This window comes from Ursus americanus, chromosome 23, assembly GCF_024610735.1.
Source record: "Ursus americanus isolate L20-20 chromosome 23, mUrsAme1.1.p, whole genome shotgun sequence".
Classification (NCBI taxonomy): Eukaryota; Metazoa; Chordata; class Mammalia; order Carnivora; family Ursidae; genus Ursus; species Ursus americanus.
Genome location: NC_142149.1, coordinates 13,165,406 through 13,183,538, shown reverse-complemented (window position 1 = coordinate 13,183,538; position 18,133 = coordinate 13,165,406). Strand labels below are relative to the sequence as shown.

Genomic DNA, 18,133 nt, shown 5'->3' with positions numbered 1-18,133 from the left:
CAGCCCGGAGGAGGGGAGGGGGCCGGCCCGCCGGCGCCCGGGCCGGCCCGCCAGCCGGGGCAACTTTCCGGGCGGGAGGTGCGGCCGGAGGGGCGGCGCCGGCGGCGGGAGGCGGGAGTCGGGGGCCGAGGGGGGGAGTCACTTTAAAGGCTCTTTCTTACCCATAATGCTTTGTGGGGACGTTGACAAGTGGATCCAAGATGGCGTAGAAAGTAATGACAGGTAAGTCCTGACTTCCCCGTTCTCTGCTGCTGGGACCGCTCTGCGAGCTGCCGGAGCCCTCTGGGGAGGAGACCTGACTCCCCTCCGGTCCCCGGGGCCCCGGGAGGGGCGGCCCTCGGACGGGCTGGGGACCCAGGCGGCCCGCGGCGGGGCCTGGGAAGCGGGGCTCTTCGAGGCGAGGCCCGGACGCTGGGGCTGTTTACAGCTTCTTCCCCTCCTCGGTCCCCTTCCCCTCCGCTGGGGGCCGCGGCGCCCGGGGCCCAGGCGGTGGAGGGGGCTTTGCAGACCCGGGCCGCGAGCCTGCGGGAGGTTTTTGCAGCCGCGGGCACTCGCGGGGGGGGGGGGTCGAGCCGCCTAGCACGCTCCCCTCCTCCGGGTCGCGGCTGGGGGTGGGGAGGGTGCGGGCCTCCCACGCCCCGCTTGATCGCCCCCTCAGGGCTTGGACTTGCGGCTGTGGGGCGGGGGCCGAGGGTGGGCGTGGGCAAAAGTGGGTCAGGGGTGCGCCCCCTCCCTCCCCCGCCGGGGGCTGTTGCCTGAGCTTCACTTTTTTCCCCCCTCTCTCCGCCCCCTCCTCGGAAATTCTCATTGGCCCACAAGCACATCAACAAAAATAAAAACAGACTAGCTTTTCCTGGGAGATTCTTTTAAGACTCCCCTTCTCCAGGGCTAAGGGACTGCAGTTTTATTTAGGGAACTTTGGTTCTTCTACCCCAGATTATTTGGGCTTTCTGCACCCTCTCCTTCGCTGAGGATCCTTCAGACAGGGCTGGAAGCCAGGGTCTTAGGGTGGTTCTTGGATTGAGATCCTCAGGTTTTGTTTGAAACTCAAAATTGTTATTTCTTCTCCCTCACAACTTCGACTTTTCAGGCAAATCGTTAATATAATATGTATAACTCTAGAGACAGTGGATGCCGGGTGTGGGTGGGGGTGTGGGGTTGTGGGGGGAGGAGTTGTCCTGGCTAGTTTGTTCTTAATTTTGCCCTCTCTTAAACTTATATTAATGAGGTTTCTTGTCCTTCATTTCTTTTTTTCTTCTTTTTTTGAAAGTAAGATCAATCAGTGCTGAAAGAGATGGGGTTTGTGTGTGTGTGTGTTTTACGTTTTGGATCTTAAAAGCGTTTTATAGTCTACTCTTCCATCACACAGAAAGGAAATGTTTTTATTTGAAAGCAAAACAATCATTTACAGAACTGCATACTGTACCATTTTGGTAACTTTTTCCATTTGAAATTTAGAAGCCCTCTCACTTGGGGCTGATGAAGTATTTGCTACTGATCACGTCTGTTATTGGTGTACAGACACATTTTACTTTTCTGTTTGCCTCAGGAATTGGATGAAGTAATTGATCACTAAAGAACTACAGTGCTGGTGAGATGTGTAAGGTGAGATTGCAGTTAAGAATGATTTACCATTTTCCCTTCTTTATTTTAATTAATGCATAAGGATGAGGCTGAAACTAAGTAATTTGATGGGACCATCTTTATTTTCCAAATAGCTCAGTCAGTCAAATGGGTGTGTAGGCAGGGCTAGCTTTAGAAAGGAAAAATGTGTCAAATGTACCAAACTTGTAAGTTGTTGCAACCACAGTGGAGTTTATACAGAGCCAAATGTTATTTGCAGTTATCCTTGATCAGTATCTTCACCAGGGGTAATTATATGTAAATTTCCTTGTGTAACTTTAATTGGATGTCTTAATTTCATATGTGTATTGATGTCTGTCACATACTCTACATTGAGTGTTAGTGATTGTTTATGTGGATTTTGTGTGTCCAAGTTACTGGGACTCTTGTCAGGAACACCCTTAACATTGGAAAGATTGATTTTAGGCATCAGTCACTCCTTTTATTTTCTGAAAAATGGAATAGTATTTGTCTCTCCCATAGTTATTTTGTAATAAAAACGATAGTGTTGAGTTTTATTTAGTTTTTTAGGGGATAAGACTGGTTTGTCATTATTTTCTGGTCACGTGGTGTATGAATTGGAAGTGCTGCTTTAACTTCTAATGCTTTGGATTTAAAGGACATTATTGATAAAATGTTAGTGAACAGTTAGTATTCTATAATGGGGAGGAGGAGAGAAGTTTGCTAATTTTATGTTTTTCACAAGCAATTTTCTCATTAAAAATATCTTATTATGGTTTATTGAGAAAATGTAAAGTTATTAGGGCCCATTGTAGATTTGTGTGTGTGTGTGTGTGTGTGTGTGTGTGTGTTTTCCCCAACACATATGGGTAGCCTTTGGATTTTGAAATCCTCTCACAAACTTTTCCTATCTATAAGAACATCTGATCAAGAAAAATAAGCTGTGCTTTATTTTTTTCCAGATTGAGGCATTCTGTTGACATTTTGCCTTACAAAAAAACAAAAAACAAAACAAAACTTGGGAGAGGAAGGCGGACGTAAATCAAGATCCTTTTGTAAGTGCATATGCCGCATTTGCTTGTGTTTGAAACTCAGTGCTTGTGTGTATGATATATTGTTTTATTTTTATTCTTGGCAGAGCAAATGTGGATTTTAAAATTTATTTATTTTCAGCTTACAGATGGAGGCATATTCATGCCTTAGACCTTCCAATCAGAATCTTTTCTTTTTATTTATCTATTTAAATTGACAGATTACTTTGTGGAAAGGAACCAGTGCACTGCTTCTTAGCCGATGGAGATATTCATTTGTAGTCTGAAAATGAAATACTTAAGGGGCATCTGACTGGCTCAGTTGGAAAAGCATGAGATTCTTGATCTCTGGATTGTGAGTTTGAGCTCCATCTTGGGTGTAGAGAATACTAAAAAAATAAAAAATAAAAATAAAATAAAAACTTAAAAAAATTGAATATTCAGAAATTGGTAATCTCTTGTGGCTAGTGTTGTTTGGCCTGAATTGTGTCAGAACATTTTCCACAATATTCACACCTTTAGACCATGTGAAGCATTAGTATTCACTTCAAAACAAAGTTAGTGGTTGGTTATCAAACAGGTTGTTACACAGAGTATTATAAAATAGGAAATACCACAGTATTAAAGGTTGGTGCTAAGTTGAAGACGGTGTCTTGTAGCTGAATAAAGACATAGCTTTTTTAGTCTATCCTTTTGGCTGGGAAGCTAGGACACTATTTTTAGGTAAGGCTGTCGTTTTGGGGAGTCATTAAGTACCTCTCCATCAGGTGGTAAACTTTGACTTTTGCCACTGTTAGGAAGGTTTTTCATTTTCTAATATCAAAAATATTCAGTCCACATTATAAAGTTTGTATACATTTATGGACTGTCCAGTGTTTTTACTGGGGAGGGGAGTGATGCCAAAACAACAGGAGAGATCATTCCTACTTCAGAGGGCCTTGTGTAGTTTAAAAATACACAGCATATTCATGAGAGGCTAAGAATATTGCAGAGGGACCTACAAATAAGTAGACCGGATCTTATACATGCATTTTTATTCCCTGTTAAAGAGGTAGGCTTGGCATTAATATTAAATAAAAGTTAGTTTATAATTGTCAGGCTATATTTAAGATCCAAATACTGGCTCAGCACAAGAAATACCGTCCTTTGCCTATTGTTTCAAATGCATAGAGGATTTTGGGTCAAGTTTATCAACTTGTTGATAAACAAGATAGGGCGAGGAGCTACTTAAAAATTATAAGCAAATTGTCTGGTTGTTTGTTTTCATAAACTTAGATTAAGTGTACATTCAAATATAATTTGATTTCTAAGTAATATTTTGAACTGTTTTCTGGGAAAGAACTATGTTATGTGTGGAGAATGTGGCCACACCAGCTTACAGTTCCTTTAAATTGGTGGGTGTAGTCAGGATTTATGTAGCATTGGCTAGAAGCAACATAAAACACAGTGGTTTGTCACTTCAGGAGTGGCCGAGATAATACTTTTGAGTAATACTGAATTTAATAGAGTTAATATTCCTTTTTAAAAAATAATACTGTAGATGTAACATGAAGACTTTTAATTTATATATATTAAATATATAAGTATGTATAATATAATAATACTGTAGATGTAACATGAAGACTTTTAATTTATATATATTAAATATATAAGTATGTATAATATACTTTTTAAAAGCTATCAATTGTCTAAAACAAATTGAAAGTTTTTCAGCATACTGCCAGATAGTCATACCAACTTGTTTACTTGTATAAATTGTACTGGGTCATTTTCTCTAAGAGCAGGAAGTTGTCTGGTAAAACCAGAGTTTGTATATTCATCTTGCTTTTGAACCAAAAACCCCCAGATTCATCATTAGATTTTCAAAGAATGCATGGCATATTTTTTGACTGAACCATTCTGAAGTGTGAATGTTTGTGATTTTTGTTATTTCTGTGCCATATTTTAGGTGTTCTCAGCACATCTGAATTTGCCTTTTTGCTTTCTTCTGTGGAAATTCTCCTTGCAGTGAAAATATTCCTGTAAGGCGAGCTTCCTGTCACTAGGCAATATGTATATTTAATATAGTTCTAAACAGTTGTTTTTTTATTTTTAAAGATTTTATTTCCTTATTTGAGAGAGAGCTAGAGAGATCACAGAGGGAGAGGGGGGAAGCAGACTCCCCGCTGAGTAGGGAGCCCAATGCAGGGCTTGATCCCAGGACCCCGAGATCCTGACCTGAGCCCGAAGGCAGACACTCAACCTACTGAGCCCCCCCAGGCGCCCCTTAAACAGTTGTTTTTATGCAAAAACTGATGCATGCTATGGTAAACAAAATTGAACAGTACTTAAGTATATAAAGTTAAAAAGATTTATTTTTATTTTTTTTTTAAGATTTAATTAATTTATTTGAGAGAGAGAGAGAGCCAGCGAGCACAAGCAGGGGGAGTGGCAGGCAGAGGGAGAGCGAGAAGCAGACTCCCCATTGAGCAGAGATGCAGATGCGGGACTCGATCCCAGGACCCTGGGATCATGACCTGAGCCAAAGGCAGATGCTTAACTGGCTGAGCCACCCAGGTGCCCACTAAAAAAGATTAAAAAATAATAATAATAATAATAAGACTTTGTTCCCCTTTCTCCATCTTTAGTTGTGTTCCTGTCAGCTGACCATTAAAAACAGTTGGTGTCATTTGGCTTTTGGAAGACCTCGCTGTTGCTGGGGTACACTAGGACTAGTGAAAGCAGAGGGAGAAGTCAGGGAAGGCATGAGCACTGAACCCAGTTTGGATGTTACACAGGGACTATTCTATTTCCTGTGATGTCAAGTAATATTGATAATCTTAACTACCATTAGTTTAAGGGAACTGTAATGAATTGTTAGTGAAACAGTTAATTCTTTTGTCAGGTTGGTACAGTTTTGATTTGTTGATCTTTTAAGGAAATAAATATTTGTGAATTGAATTCTTATAACCTTAGGGCTGGGGGTAATGATGGTAATTACCATCTATAGAATTTTATGATAAACCGCACAGTATGTTTACTATAGGCTTTTTACAACTCATTATCTCTCCTTTAATTCTCATAACAACCCTAAGATAGTTGTTATTTCCGTTTTGCAGAGGAGGAAATTTAGGCCAAATGTGAACTAGCTAACAAATGTCATAAGACTGGTAAGTTGTGGTGCTGGTGTTCTGTCTTGGAGAGCCTGTGCTCTTTCCATTGTAATGTGCTCTGCTACTTCTATCTAGTGTGTTTTATTTTCCAGATGAGGAAATTTAGGCCTGCAGAAGTCAAGTGACTTGCCCAAGGTCACACAGCTAAGTAATAGCAACAATAAACCAAAGTTTTATCTCTGGTCTCTTATCTCAGGACTTTTGGTCCTGCCTGGGTATGCTACATTTTACTGAAATACTATGGACCAAAAGAACATATGCTGTGAATACTGGATACAAATGCTTCAGAACTGATACATCAGCAATGGGGTTTTCTACTATGTATTTAAAAGCTTCCTTTTCTCTCTTTCAGAAATTATAAAGAGCTCTGATGGGCTATTTGGGTGATCCCCAGTGCAGTGAACTGCAGGTGAGTAAGGTTTAGGAGAGCTTTGCTTAGAAAACAAGAGCTTGGTAATGCCTGAGAAGGCGACAGGAGAGGCTTAATCTAGAGGGCCAGTCCATCCAGGAAGAGTAAAGTGGGACCGGGTGGAGTGATGTTGGGCAGTAGTAAGACCGTGGAATCCTGAAGATGCAGGTCCAGGCTGAACTGGCTCCTTCTGTAACAGGATGACGATGAACATCCTCTGAAGAGACTGCTTGCCGCTTTGTCGGAGTTTGTTTGAAGAGAAGTGAGGGTAGGTTAATCTTCCACTCATGTTCTGAATGAGTAACCGCACAGGGGCTCATCCTATCTGCATATGATTGGAGCTTGAGAGGCCCTTCAGTTTTTGTGTCAGCATTCTGGAGTGGTAATCGCCCTGTGCTCTGATGAACTTGGTTAAGTATTGAATAGTTTGTTTATCCTGGTATCTGCTGTGTATGGATTGTCATGAATGATTGTATATATCCGCATTTCTGAGAGTCTAGATACTGAGAACACAGCAATAGAAACAAAAGGTTAAACTTTTTTCCTAGTGGTTATGTTTATTTATTAGTCCTTCAATTTATCTTTTGCTGAAATGCCCTTCTAAGAAAGGCAATTTAGTCTTTATTATTTCTGATTCACAATAACTGATTTTTTTGGTTCCATTATTGTATCTTGGTCTTTCATTATTAAACTTAGACAATGGTGATACTACAGAAAGAACAATTAGAAGACTGCTTTAATATTATCCTTGTGGGGCATCAGTGCTGAAAATTATGTTTTGATATATTTTCAATACTAGTCTTTTGTTAGACCTCAGCAGCTCAAGAAAGCTTAATCTGTTAATAAAATGACTTGCCATCCTGCCTTACGGACTCTGGCTGGGTGAGATTTGTAAGACATGGCCAGCTACTTTTTACCCATCTGCTTTAGGCTGGAGTTTTTAGTTTTCAGTTCTTTGTACCTGGCCCTTGGTTCTTTGATTTGTCCACGATTCCATACCGCTTTTTAGCTGTGGTACAGTCCGCTACTGAGTCAGCAAGTTGGCTTTGAGAATCCCAGAAACTTGAATGTGACAGTACTACATACTCCAGGGCTTATAATTGAATTTGGGCTTGGCTATTTGCTCATTGCTAAAGTAACACACAGCTGTAGACATTCTTTGTTTTAGACTTTATGTTTGTTCTGCATGATTGGGGAGTTCAAAACAGTTGAGGTGGCTTGTTGGCCTTGGAAAGCGGGGGTCTGGGGGTGTCATATAGGGGTCATTGTGATAAGGAATGCATGAGAGTTCTCAGTTAAGGCCAAAATGAGCAGTGGAAGGGAGGGGTGGACCTCTTTTTGAGGCTCTTGAGGCTCTGTCAAGCTTGTATCCTGGAACCCCTTTGTTTCCTCAGTATGGTGGAACTTTTCTTTTTTAAGTTCAGAAGAATTGATAATAAATAAATTGTTAAATATTTAGATTGTCACCCCAAAATAGTTGGTTTTGTTTTGGTGTTCCATTAAAAAAATGTATTTTTATACGTAAACATGTGTGTATATATATATATGTGCATATACACATGTATATATTTTTTACTCATGGTTAATTATGGTGTATGCAGTTTGAATGTTTTCTATTTATTAGGTCATGGAACATTTCCATGTTATAGGTGTCACAATTTTAGTTTATATGCTTTTTTAAAAAGATTTATTTATTTGAGAGAGAGAGCGTGTGCACGCATGTGAGTGAGGGGAGGGGCAGAGGAAGAGGGAGAGAAGCAGACTCCCACTGATCCGTGGAGCCTGACGTGGGGCTCCATCTCACAACCCGGGGTCATGACTTGAGCCAAAATAAGAGTCCAACAGTCAAACAACTGAGTCACCCAGGCGCTCCTGTATGCTTACATTTTGAAAGGCTGCGAAATATTTCTTCAAGTAATGCTCCCGTAATTCACGTAAATCTTTCAATGTTAGGTATTTATGCTGCTCCCTGGTTTTCACTTAATACTTTACATTATTGTAGATACTATTGGTATTATGTTTTTGACTGATTGTATTTTTAGGGTATATTTCTGGGTGTATTGTGTAAAATGGAATGAGTGTTTTTGTATGTATTGCCATACAGCTGTTTAGGAATGTTGTACCAGTTGGTACTTCTAACAGTTAAATGGATATACCTGTTTTACCGTAGCTGGACAGAAATACATATTTTCCTTACAAGTTTCTGCTTATTTAGTAGTATAAAGTGGCATTTGCACTTCTTTGTTCTATAATGTTGAATTTTACTCTTTGAGTCTCTTCACGGTGAATTGTTTGTGCGTATCCTCTGCTATTTTATGCAATACAGTGTTGATGTGAGCTTTGGATGGTAAGGCAAGTGTAGCCAGCTAATAAGCTGGTGATTATTAAAAAGATAACCAGAACATATTCAGCGGAAATGTTCAAAGAGGCCTAGGTGCTGAGTGATCTTGGAGATAGTGGTTGAAGGGGAACAGGTGGATTATTGTCAGATTTAGTTCCGCAGATGTTTATTGGGCATCACTGTGTCCAGTGTGCCGCTTTGCTTTCTTTGAGCGCCTCCGAGTTATCGCCGTGTCTGCCTGGTTGAAGGAGCAGGTAGTTGAGAATGCTTGAGACTTGACCAGTGGGGAGTCTGGCTGCTGAAGTCCCTTTGTGACCGCTTGGAGGACTGTGGGGATCACTGTAACATCTTTAACTCATTCATTGCATGCCACTATACCGTTGGCAGTCTTTGGGAAGCTCTGTTCTGAGGAATACAAAGATGAATAAGGCATATTTCCTACTGACAAGGAACGAATTATCTGGTAGGAAGATTAGGGGCACCAGAAAATGAAAGGAGTAATAGGAGTTTCTTAGGTGCTGTAAAAGAGGTTCAGCCGAGGTGCTTAGTGGTTAAGTGGAGGGTGTGATACTGCCCCCTTGGGGATATCAGGGAACACTTCAACTGAAGAAGTGGTATTTAAATGGCACTACCATGAAGATGAGAAGCAATGGAAAGAAGAGGGCATTCTAGAGGGAAGAATAGCTTGGGCAGAGGTGGGGGAGTGGTGTCACAAATGAGGTGGACATCAGGAAACCGCATGTCCAAACCACTTGGACCCTGGGAGACATAAAGGAGCATAGTGGAAGGTGAGGCTGCTGAGAGGTCAGGACTGGGTGTTGAAGGGTCTTAAATGCCAGACTGAGGATGGATTGGTAGTGAGGAGAAACAGAGAGAGGGGCTTTTCTTTCTTTCCTTTTTTTTTTTTTTTAAAGATTTTATTTATTTGAGAGAATGAGTGGGCGGAGGGTCAGAGGGAGAAGCAGACTCCCCGCTGAGCAGGGAGCAAGATGCGGCTGGATTCTGGGACTCCAGGATCATGACCTGAGGCAAAGGCAGATGCTTAAGCGACTGAGCCACCCGGGCGCGCGAGAGAGGGACTTTAGTTGCATTCATGGTAGTAGTCCCAAGTGAGGGATGATGAGGAGGGCCTGAATTGAATCGATGGCCTTGGCAATGAAGAGGAGGCGGGCAGTGCATTCAGGAGATATTTTGGAGGTTGAGCAGAGAGACGTGGTGACTGATTAGGTCGGAGGGGAAGGGAACAGTTAGTTCTGTGTCTCAAGTCAGAGGTGATGTTGCGGTTTTCAGGCTTGAGTGGCTGGCAGAATAGGCATCAAGAATAGGGAAGTCAGGAGGAAGAACAGGCCTTAGGGGTTTGGAATAGAGGAAAGATGAATTTGGTTTTGTTTGTTGAGTTCAGGGAGTGAGTAGAAAGGTGAAATCAGAATTTTAATCTTCGAAGAAACAGAGGTGGAAGTTTGGGGCCTAGAGGTGATAGAGGAACCAGTGAGGTCTCATACTTAGTAAAGCCGAGCACAGATGAAGCTTCCTGATTCCCAGTCCAGTGTTCTCTTCCCTGCCTCTCACTGCAAAGTGCTGAAGGTTCTCATCTGGGATGTTTTCCTCACACCCAGGTGGTGTGCTCAGTAGAAGGCTGAAAGTGGCAGAGTTTATGTTGGGGAATGAGGACTTTATTTTTAATTAAAAATTTTTATTTATTTATCTATTTCTTTATTTATCTATTTATTTAAAGATTTTATTTGTTTATTTGACAGAGAGAGAGAGACAGCCAGCGAGAGAGGGAACACAAGCAGGGGAATGGGAGAAGAAGAAGCAGGCTCCTAGCGGAGAAGTGTGATGTGGGGCTCGATCCCAGAACGCTGGGATCACGCCCTGAGCCGAAGGCAGACGCTTAACGACTGTGCCACCCAGGCACCCCTAAAAAAATTTTTTAAGATTTTATTTATTTATTTGACAGAGATAGAGACAGCCAGCGAGAGAGGGAACACAAGCAGGGGAAGTGGGAGAGGAAGAAGCAGGCTCATAGCGGATGAGCCTGATGTGGGGCTCGATCCCACAACACCGGGATCACTCCCTGAGCTGAAGGCAGACGCTTAACGACTGTGCCACCCAGGCACCCCTAAAAATTTTTTTTTAAAAAGCTTTTACTTATTTATGTGAGAGAGAGAGAGCGAGCGAGCGTGCGAGCGTGCGGGGGCGGGGAGGAGCAGAGGGAGAGGGAGCAGCAGACTCTTGGCCGAGCATGGAGCCGGACACTGGGCTTGATCCCGGGACTCGGGAATCCTGACCTGAGCCAAAGGCAGATGCAACTGACTGAGCCACCCAGGCACCGCTGAGTTAAAATTTTTTATTATGGAAACTTTCAAACATACGGGAAGTGGACAAAGAGTATCATCAGTCCCTCTGTACCCATTGTCCAACTCGAACAGTTGTTTGTGTTGTGTCATCTGTTTCTTCCCTCCCCATCAGATGCTTTAAAGCAAATGTGAAGATGAAGTGTGTTGGTGACCTTAAACTTGGGGCATTTGCAGGTAGGGAGGATTTGAACAGTTTAATAGGGTATGTTTTGAGCTATCTGGGTATGGTCTAGAGGGAAGAGAAGTAGATTTAACTGCCAGAATCCTGTTCTGCCTCAGACTTTGTGTTTTGGGCAAATCACTTAAGTCTTTGGGTCTTAGTTTGTGAGATGGAGATAAATGATATCACCTTTGCAGAATCATTTGAGACAAGACAGGTAAAAACCTTCTGTGAACTCTAAACTTTGAGGCTAAACTGTGATGTAGATTTTAGAGTGCTATTCAACTTTGGGATTCTGTGTTGCTGTCTTGAAGTTTATCTTATTCAACAACTTTGTATTTTTCAGCACATACTTATGTCAGGAACCTGGGGCTTCAACAGTGAACAAAACAGACAAAATCCCAGCTCCCATGGAGCTCATATTTTAGATTTGGAGGATAATAGTGAGCTAATGCTTCTATAACAGTGGGCCAGGTACTGTTCTAAGTACTTTTATAATTTAACCTGTTTAATTCTCGCAAGAGTGCTGTGAGGTTGATACTGTTATTATCCCTATTTTACAGATTTGGAGATCGAGGCAAATTTTTATGTAGATTGTCTCAGGTTGCAATGCCAGGATTGAAATTCAGGCAGATCTGGTTTCAAGCCTGTATACTCTTTTTTTTTTTTTTTTTTTTTAAAGATTTTATTTATTTATTCAACAGAGATAGAGACAGCCAGTGAGAGAGGGAACACAAGCAGGGGGAGTGGGAGAGGAAGAAGCAGGCTCATAGCAGAAGAGCCTGATGTGGGGCTCGATCCCATAACGCCAGGATCACGCCCTGAGCTGAAGGCAGGCGCTTAACCGCTGTGCCACCCAGGCGCCCTCAAGCCTGTATACTCTTAACCACTATCCCACAGAACATTTAAAACTCATTCATGGCTTATTGGTGTTTGATACAAATAAAAAGGTAGGCCCAGGGGCGCCTGGGTGACTCAGTCGGTTAAGCGTCTAACTTTTGACTTCAGCTCAGGTCATGATCTCAGGGTTGTGGGATCGAGCCCTGTATCGGGGCTCCACACTCAGTGTGGAATACGCTTGGGATTCTCTCTCTCCCTCTACCCCTCCCCTGCACGTGCGTCTGCATGTGCTCTCCCTCTCTCTCAAATAAATAAATCTTAAAAAGAAAAAAAGGTGGGCCCATGTTGAAATTATTTGTAAACAAATAAGTGTTTTCTTCTTGTAAAAAAACAAACCAATAAAAAAAAGTCATTAGTTTTCTGGAGATGGCAACATAGTAGTAGTCTTTCATAGGAAAATATTTTTCCTCCTAACTTTTCTTAGGCTTTATCAATTTTCTCGGTTTGTTTGGATGCAAATGACTGCCTCAATGGAAGGAGGTCATTTTTCTGCTGACCCTTGGGCAGAATCTCTTCTTGAGTGAATCCCCTTCTTAAAATTCTCTCTTACCTTTTCCTCCATGTCCCCTCCCTTATCCCAGGGGAATTCCCTTCTCTGATCTCTCCTACTTTCTGTTCTTCTCTGTTCTTCCTTCCCCGTTCTCACCACTGTGCTGTCCTTACCAGGCTCATCAGCTGCCCCTGTCCTGAGAGAGTCTCTGCTTTCTGCCCTTGCCTTTTCTTCCTTAGCCTGCCTCTCGCCAACTACTCTGGACTTGGCCTTGTGCATTGGCTTTTCTAAATTTATTTAGTGGGACTAATTTTCCACCTTTGGCACTGGCTCTGGCTTTGGCTTTGCGAGCTCTCAGTTCTTCTTCAGCTGTAGGGCATACTGGGAAATAAGCAATAAGGAGTTCTTAAGTTTGCATCTGGATTAGGACATGGGCCTCACTGCTTATAAGGAGAGTATCAAGGCTTGTGTATTTGTTTTTTTTAGAAATTTTGGTTAAATAGACATAACATAAAAGTATCATTTTATCCACACAGTTCAGTGGCAGTAGGTACATTCACATTTTTGTGGGACTGTCCCCGCCATCTGTCTCCAAAACTCTTTCATTGCCCCAAACTGAAACTGTACCCATTAAACAATAACTCTCCATTTACCCCTCCCTCAAGCCCCTGGCAACCAGCATTCTTCTTTCTGTCTCTATGAATTTGGCTATTCTAGGTCCCTCATATAAGTACAATCGTACATTGTCCTTTTGTGCCTGGTTTTTTTCACTTAGCATAATGTCTTCAAGTTTCACCTATATTATAGCATATGTCAGCATTTCCTTCCTTTTTAAGGCTAAATAATATGCCATTGTATGTAACACCACATTTTTAATCCATTCATCTGTTTGTTTTTTTAAAGATTTTATTTATTTATTTATTTATTTATTTATTTATTTATTTAGAGTGCGTGCACACATGAGCAGGGGAGAGGGAGAAGCAGGCTCCCTGCTGAGCAAGAAGCCCATCATGGGGCTCCATCCCTAGACCCTGGATCACCACCTTAAGGCAGACCCTTAACCCACTGAACCACCCAGGCGCCCCTCCATTCATCTGTTAATAGACACTGGGGTTACTTCCACCTTTTGGCTGATGTGAATAATGCTGCTACAAACATGGGTATACAAGTATGTGTTTTGAGTCCCTGCTTTTAGTTCTTTTGGATATTAACCCAGAAGTGGAATTGCTGGATCCTGTGGTAATTCTATGTTTAATTTTTTGAGGAATCACCATACTGTTTTCCATAGTAGTGGCACCATTTTATGTCCCACTAGCAGTGTATTTCTCTACATCCTCACCAACACTTGTTGTTTTCTGGGCTTTTTTTTTTTTTTTTTTTTGAGAGAGAGAGAGAGAGAGCAAGAGTGCACGTGCGAGTGAGAGCGGTAGCGGTGGGGAGGGGTAGAGGGAGAGGGAGAACCTCAAGCAGGCTCCAAGCCCAGCACCCAACGTGGTCGATCTCAGGACCCCGAGATCATTTCCTGAGCTGAAACGAAGAGTCGGTTGTTTAACCAACCGAGGCACCCAGGCGCCCCTGGATTAGTTTGGGTTTCAAGTCACTTTTTTAAGTTAAAGAAAATCATTGGTTATTTATTTATTTATTAAAAGATTTTATTTATTTATTCGACAGAGAGAGAGAGACAGCCAGTGAGAGAGGGAACACAAGCAGGGAGAGTAGGAGAGGAAGAAGCAGGCTCCCAGTAGATCAGGGAGCCCGATGTGGGGCTCGATCCCAGGACCCTGGGATCATGCCCTGAGCCCAAGGCAGACGCTTAACGACTGAGCCACCCAGGCGCCCCCAGAAAACCATTAGTTTAATTTATATTATGAAAATATTTATGCCTATAGGAAAGTTGAAAGACTAGTATCAACACTCAGTTGTTAACATTTGCCATAATTTGCTTTCTCTCTTTGTCTAAATAGAGTTTTTTTTTTTTTTTTTAGAGCCAGTTGAAAGTTAGTGGCAGACATATTAGATGGTACTTCATTCATATGGGTTTGAATTGTGAGGGTCCATTCATACATGGAGTTTTTACAGTACAGTAAATGTGTTTTCTGTTCCTTGTGATTCCTTCTTCTTCTTTTTTAAAGATTTATTTATTTAAGTAATCTCTACACCCAATGTGGAGGTCGAGATCAAGAGTTGCATGCTTTACTGACTGAGCCAGCCGGGTGTCCCTCTTGTGATTCTTTTAATAACATTCTCTTTTCTATAGTTTCCTGAATTCTAAGAATACTTTATATAAGATACATACAAAGTATGTGTTAATTGACTGTTAGTGGTAAGGCTTCTGGTCAACAGTAGGTTATAGTTAAGTTTATGGGGAGTCAGTTATACACAGATTTTTCACTTCATGGGGTTCAGCACTGGAAGGGTCAACTGTATCTCCTACGTATTCGGACAGTTTTCTTCATAAACATAATACCAGTATCATACTTAAGAATTCAGTAATACTAATGGTTATACTATCAAATATCAAGTCTCAGTAAGTTTCCCCATTGTCCCCAAAATGTATTTTATTTCTTTAGGTTATTATATCTCTTTAGTTTTTTTTAGTTTTTATTTATTTATTTGAGAGAGTGTGTGAGATTTGGGGGAGAGGCAGAGAGCGAGAGAGAGAGACACAGGGAGTGAGAATCCCAAGCAGAGCTCAGAGCCTGTTCTAGGGCTCGATCCAGGACCCTGAGATCATGACCTGAGCTGAAACCAAGAGTGAGACACGTAACTGACCAAGCCACCCAGGCGCCCCTGCTTAGTTTTTTAAAAATCTAGAATAGTTACCCCTCCCCTTTTTGTTTTTCATGACAGTGAAGCATTGTACAGTGTTGGTGATTATAGTGGTGAGCATAGCTGCCTTCCATGACCGTGAAGCATGTTGTCTGTGGAAAAATGCAGATGAATAAAAAAAATCCATAATCCACCACTCAGAGATATCCACTTTAATTTTTTTTTTTTTAAAGATTTTATTTATTTATTCGACAGGATAGAGATAGCCAGCGAGAGAGGGAACACAAGCAGGGGGAGTGGGAGAGGAAGAAGCAGGCTCATAGTGGAAGAGCCTGATGTGGGGCTCGATCCCGTAACGCCGGGATCACGCCCTGAGCCGAAGGCAGACGCTTAACCGCTGTGCCACCCAGGCGCCCCTCCACTTTAATTTTTTAAATAAACTTTTAATTTTGGAATAATTTTAGATTTACAGAAGAGTTGTAAATGTAAATATAGGCCAGAGTTCTCATGTACTCTTCACCCAGTTTTCGTCATTGGTTTTTTTATTGTTGTTGTTTTTTTAGTTTATACTTGAGCAGAGATTGATTTATGCAGCTTATCTAAAAGCAGGGTAAATATTCTAATTCACAGTCACCATACCTGTCCCCTCTCTTTTGCAAGTCAAAATTTTCTCAAGAAGTAGTTCCCCATTGTTAATACCTTACATTTCTATGGTACATTTGTCAAATCTAAGAATCCTTCATTGGAACATTAGTGTTAACTAATATCCAAATTTTATTTGTATTTTCCTAGTTTTTCCACTAAAGCCCTTTCTCTGTTCAAAGATCCATTCAGGATCCATGTTGAATGTAGTTTTCATGTTTCCTGGACTATGACCGTTTTTCAGAGTTTAATTGCTTTTGTGACAATTTTGAAGAGTCCTGGTCAGGTATTTCTCTTTCGTTCCTTTTTTCTCTCCTCTCTTCCTTCCTTCAGACGGCATGCTGAGCGTAGCGCCCTTTGCAGGGTTCCGTCTCATGACCCTGAGATCAGTACCTGAGCCAAACCCAAGAGTTGGACACTTAACTGAGTTAGCCCCCCAGGCACCCCTGATCGGTTATTTCATAGAGTTTTCCTTCGTTTGGGTTTGTCTGATGTTTTCCTCATGATTAGACTGGAGGTATGGGTTTTAGGGAAGGAGATATTCACTTTTAATATTTTGTTTCATATCTTGGCTTTTTATGTAACATACTCAATACATATATGTTTTACAAAATAGGATTATATTACCGTATTATTTTATAATCTTTTTTTTACTTACCAAAACTCGTTTTTACTTATATATGGGAGTAGGAAACTCTGTACTGAGTTTCAAACACTGATTTGAAAATACAGTTTTAGAACATAGACTGTTGGTAAATTAAAGACAGCTTTTAGGAAGGATGGTGGTGGTGGTGGTGGTGGTGGTGGTACCATTTTGTTTTCATTATGCAGTTGGCTTTTTTAAATTGATTTATGTTTTATTTAAAAAGCTCAACTGTTTGAGATTATGATGTGTTTACAAGTCTCCACAGATAATCTAAAAGGGAAAATAAAGAAATAAAAAGAATAGAAAATGTTTTTTAGTAATAAAATTTTCTTGGCAAACAGCAACCTTTTCTAGAAAGTCTGTTAGTGTAATTTGTTTGCTTCATAAATATGGGTTTTTAAATATAAATATTTTAATTGATAAGTAGGCATGTTAGGTGAAGAAGACTGTCTCCAGAATTGCTGGCAGTTCTAAAATATGGGTCAGGAAAAGTCAAACTAATAGATGGAAAAAAACCCCTCAATTTTAGCTGTTGATACAACTTTTAAAATTTAGTTTTTCTTGTTTTTATCATTTTAGTTACTAAGACAGATGGTAGAAGGTTCATTAGGATATTTCTTTTATGTATTTAAAACATTTTATTTTGCTTTATTGAATTCCATTCATTCTGGAAATTAGGAGAATTTACCTCTTTATGAAAGCGATTATTCAAAATGGAATATGATTGATGATCTTAGTTTCTAGTTTTCTTCTCAATAGGCTTAGTCTCTCTTCTAATGCTTCTTGCGTGCTCAGAGCTTTTATAAGAGTTTTAGAGAAAAATGCGAGTCTGGGTGAATATTAAATACAGTACAATGAATAAAACTTTCTTTAGTTTGTAGCATATTTTGCCTATGTGTCCCATAGAACCATGACAGATTCCAGTTTTGGATAAAAGCAGATAAATTTTAAGATAACACAACATTCCTCTTTATGACTTGGAATTCTAATGAGAACTGAATTTGGTACAGGACAGTTCTTGGAATGCTTGGCATTCAGGTTATTTTAGGCTATCTCTTTGGGAAATTGAATTAAAGTATTTATTGAATGGCTTTAGTGAACTGAATGGTTGTCTTGGGGATATAAATGATATAAAATATGACCCCTTTTTGTAAGATGGTTGTGTGGGCAGATAAAGCATCTTATATATTTAATTCAAAATAATAGATGATTAAGAGGCCCAATCACTCCATAGGAAGTAGTGCTGGTTTGAGGGGGAGAACATTTTAGGAAAGTGAAGTCTGGGAGCATTCATTTAAAGCTGAGTAGGAGTTAGGTTCAGAGAGAGGAGGGAAAGGACATTCGGGCAGTGGGAAGGGCATTGTCAGAGACTCAGAAGCCTGACTGTCCTTTGGGAGTGGTGAGAAAGTTAGGCTGTAGCCAGGCTGTGGGTGGCCTGGGCATCTAGTAGTGAGCCTGGACATTATTTTATAGGCATTTCAGAACCACCGTGCCACCTCTGGAGTAATGGTTCTTAACTTTTGTTTTCCTGAGGAAGCATGACACACTTCTACTGGCATCACTGTCTCCCCACAGCAGTGCTGCTTAGTCTGGAGAAGGGGGCATGCTCTGATATGCTTTCCTTAATCCACTGGGCTAAGTCATAGGGG

At 41.1% G+C, this 18,133-nt stretch overlaps 1 protein-coding gene across 6 annotated transcripts in view; it reads left to right on the top strand.

Annotated features, from left to right (window-relative positions):
* Positions 1–151: 151 nt before the first annotated feature.
* HELZ (helicase with zinc finger) overlaps positions 152–18,133 on the top strand; it is a 155,689-nt gene continuing 137,707 nt past the window's right edge. For 2 of the 6 annotated variants that reach the window (XM_045814239.2, XM_045814235.2), the window contains exons 1-4: positions 152–222; positions 1,550–1,605; positions 2,547–2,639; positions 6,120–6,176. The gene's annotated coding sequence lies outside the window, so the exon portion shown is untranslated. Of the gene's footprint in view, positions 223–1,549; positions 1,606–2,546; positions 2,640–6,119; positions 6,177–6,375; positions 6,445–18,133 lie in introns of all 6 variants that reach the window. The other 4 variants (XM_045814236.2, XM_045814237.2, XM_087854199.1 and 1 more) reach the window with 4 other exon arrangements.